Below are 3999 nucleotides of genomic sequence, written 5' to 3'. Positions count from 1 at the left end.
TAATTTAGAATATTTTTCCATGGTTGCATGATTCATATTCTTTCCTTTCCCTCCTTCCTCCCATAGCCAATGAGCAATTCAACTGGATTTTACATATATCATTGATCAAGACCATTTCCATAGTATTACTATTTGCAATAGAGTGATCATTTAGAGTCTATGTCCCCAAGCATATCCCTATTGAACCATGTGATCAAGAAAATTTTTTTCATCTGTGTTTCTACTCATTCTCTGGATGTGGGTAGTTTTTTCTCATAAGTCCCTCAGAATTGTCATGGGTCATTGCATTGCTGCTAATAGAGACATCCATTACATTTGATTGTGCTATAGTCTCTGTGCATAAGGTTCTCCTGGTTCTGCTCCTCTCACTCTGCATTAATTCCTACAGGTCATCCCAGTTGTGAGTACTCTTTAAATGGGAGACTTTGAGAGGAGTTCTTTGTTCAGACCTTGAATCCTCTGCTCTGAGGGAAAAGGGGTATTGAAACTACTGATAAGATGGGAGTACCAAAGCTGATACATTCTCCAGAATGATGAGATTCTTGATGATGAGCTTTTCTTGGAGACTTGATGGTTATGGAATATAATCCAAGGAGCACAGCAGATGCCACTACCAGTCTCCTCAAATCCAGAATTTGAACCTTACTGTAACATGGAAAAAGTGAGCAAAAATAACTGATGTGGACTGTGTAGGTCGATATGCAATGTTCGTCACCTATAATTCTCTCTTCAGCAATGAAGGAGGTATTGTTCACTATTTTTCATGATCTGTTCTACATGATCAAGACTAGCAACTGTAATTACTCAAATGTTGAATTCCTTTTATTGTATTTATATGTATTAGTGTAGCCATGACATCACATAGGTTATTCATGTCTTTCTAAAATTTCTTACATCATGACATTTGGGAAAACATTGTATCATAGTTAGTTAGTGGTTCTCTTGGTGACCGAGAATGACGATTGTCTTTGTGCATTATCATCTATTGATGTACCCTCATGTGGCTTTGGAGTCCAAAGGCTGAGGCGTACAGTTTGTGGCACATGGGGCATGGGACGCCAGTTGTTATGGGAGGTGTGGCTGTGGCCTGGTGTCGGCGTTCACGCGCAGCGACAAGACGTTGATGTCGCTCATCTTCAAAGGTGGTGGCGACATGGTTAATGTGAGTTCGCCAGCTGCTTCTGTCAGAAGCAGCAAGTTCTAGTTGCTTTGGTGTAATGCCAGCCCACTTCAAGTTTGACTTTAGCTGATCCTTGAATCTTTTCTTTGGTCGGCCTTGTTTTCTGAGTCCAGCTGACAGTTCACCATAGAATACCTGTCTTAGTATTCGCTGTGGGTCCATGTGGATGACGTGTCCAGACCATCGTAGCTGGGTGTTGAGGACCATGACTTCGATGCTGGTGGAGTTGGCTCTGTCGAGGACTTCCTGATCGGTGATTCGGTCCTGCCATCGGATCCTCATGATTGACCGGAGGGAGCGTTGGTGGAATTTCTCCAGCTGTTTCATGTGCCTCTGGTACAGTGTCCATGTCTCACACCGTACAGGAGCGAGCTGAGGACCACTGCGTTATACACTTTGAGCTTCGTCGCAGTGCTTATACCTCTGTGTTGGAGGACTTTGGAGCACAGTCACCCGAGTGCCTGGCTGGCCTTTTGGATCCTGGCATTAATCTCATGGTCTAGGGACCCGTCGTTGGCGATGGTGCTGCTCAGGTACTTAAAAGTGTTGACGTTAGAAAGCTGCGTGCTGTTGATTGTAATGCACGACTAGTTAGTTGGCCTCCCTGGAGCAGGTTGGAACAACACCTCTGTTTTGCTGAGGCTGATAGTCAGGCCAAACACTTTTGTTGCAGTAGAGAACCTGTCCACAATGGTTTGGAGATGATTTTCTTGGTGGGCCATGAAAACACAGTCATCTGCGAAGAGAGCTTCCAGGATGAGTCTCTCTGTTGTCTTTGTTTTTGCTGTCAGGCAGCGAAGGTCGAATAGTGAGCCATCCAGTCGGTATTTGATGTAGACGCCCAGGTCTAGATCCATCACAGCATGTCGTAATACTTGGGTGAAGTATAGGTTGAATAGTACCGGAGTGAGGAGGACGCAGCCTTGTTTCACGCCATCGGAGATATTGAAGTGATCAGAAGTCTCTCCACCAGATAGGACTTCCCCTGTCATGTCGACATGAAAGAGCTGGATCAGTTTGATGAATTTTGCTGGGCAACTGAGCTTGCTGAGGATCACCCACAATGTGTCCCTGTTCACAGTGTCGAAAGCCTTTGTCAGGTCTATGAAGACAATGTAGAGACTCAGGTTCTGCTCAAGGCATTTTTCCTGCATTTGCCTCACTGTGAAGACCATGTCGATTGTCCTACGATCTGGTTGGAAGCCACATTGTGATTCAGGCAGGTTCTGCTCTGAAACAGATGACAGGAGTCTGTTGAGTATAACACGGGCGAGGATCTTTCAGGCAGTGGAGAGTAGTGAGATGCCTCTGTAGTTGTCACAGGCTGCTCGTACACCTTTGTTCTTGTATAGGGCTATGATGGAGGCATCTCTGAGTTCTGGGGGCATGTCTTCCTCTTCCCATATGCTGGTCAGCACTAGGTGGCGCCAGCTGTGTAAGCTGCCCAAGCTCTTGGGGCTGCGGGGAGAGGGTGTGAGCGTCTATGGCCATACCACCCTGAACTCGCCTGATCTCGTCTGATCTCGGAAGCTAAGCAGGGTCGGGCCTGGTTAGTACTTGAATGGGAGACCGCCTGGGAATACCAGGTGCTGTAGGCTTTGGGGTGTATGGGGTGTTCAGGGAGGGGTAGTATCTCTGGTATGGAGGGCTTGCCCTGCCCTCCTAGGGCAACTCTCCAGCCTCTGACCCCCCACCTGACACCCAGCTCTCACTTGTGGTTCCCAGTAGCTGCTAGCATGCGGCAGCGGCCACACCCCGGGCAACGGCTTCGACAGGCTGGCTAAACCTTGTGAGGGTAGCCATCGGGTCTTAGACCCCTGGTGAACCAGGGTTTTGCTCACCCAGCATGTGAAGACTGCTTCGGCTGAACAGATGGAAGAAACCAATAGGAAGGTTCAATGGCTGAGAGGGGGATGCAGCAAAGCATTTTGGAGTGCTCAGGGCGTGTTGGAGCACAAAGGACAACAAGGCCATCCAATGCAGCTGAGGAAGTCTCCAGGTGTAACGACTTTTCGTACCACTGGACCCAGGCTTCCAACGCTGAGAGAGTGGGACTATCTCTGTGCATTGTATCATAAGTGTTGTAATAAAAGTAGCTTCATGGGGGCAAAGAATTGGAAAATGAGGGGATACATATAATTGAAGAATGACTAAGTTATAGTATATGATTATAACAGAATATTATTGGGGCATAAAAAATGAAAAACAAGAGGAGCTCAGAAAAACCTGGAAAGGCATGTATGAATTGAAGCAGAGTAAAATAAGCAAAACCAGAACACTGAACAGTGACAGGAATACTTTACAAGGAACAACTGTGAAGAACTTAGCTATTCTCAGCAATACAATGATTCAAAACTGTTCCAAAGGACTCATGATAAAAAAATACCATATGCTTCAAGAGAAAAATAACTAATAGAGTCTGAATCCAGACCAAAGCAAACTTTTTTCACTTTCTTTCTCAACTTTTGTTGTGTTAGTTTCCTTCCACAAAAGAATGAATATGGAAAAATGTTTTACATGGTAGCACATTTAAATCAATATGACATTGCTTATGGGGGGGAGAGGGAGAAATTTTGAGATTCAATATTTGTTTCCCTTTTAAGCACTATTTTTTTTGGTCATTTTCAAACATTATTCATTGGAAACAAAGATCATTTTCTTTTCTTCCCCACCCACCACACCCTTCCCATAGCTGACGTGCCATTCCACTGGACATCACATGTGTCCTTGATTCAAACCCATTTCCATGTTGTTGGTATTTGCATTAGGGTCATTTAGAGTCTCTCCTCAATCATATCCCCTCAACCACTGTAGTCAAG

At 45.2% G+C, this 3999-nt stretch overlaps 1 non-coding gene across 1 annotated transcript; it reads left to right on the top strand.

Annotated features, from left to right (window-relative positions):
* The first annotated feature begins 2659 nt into the window (after positions 1-2659).
* Positions 2660-2778, top strand: LOC130455311 (5S ribosomal RNA). The gene has a single exon (XR_008913225.1). It is a non-coding gene; the product is annotated as a 5S ribosomal RNA (ribosomal RNA).
* Positions 2779-3999: the final 1221 nt, after the last annotated feature.

This window comes from Monodelphis domestica, chromosome 6 (assembly GCF_027887165.1).
Source record: "Monodelphis domestica isolate mMonDom1 chromosome 6, mMonDom1.pri, whole genome shotgun sequence".
Lineage (NCBI taxonomy): Eukaryota > Metazoa > Chordata > Mammalia > Didelphimorphia > Didelphidae > Monodelphis > Monodelphis domestica.
Note: the sequence above shows the minus strand (reverse complement) of the source record. Positions and strands in the feature narration are given on the sequence as shown.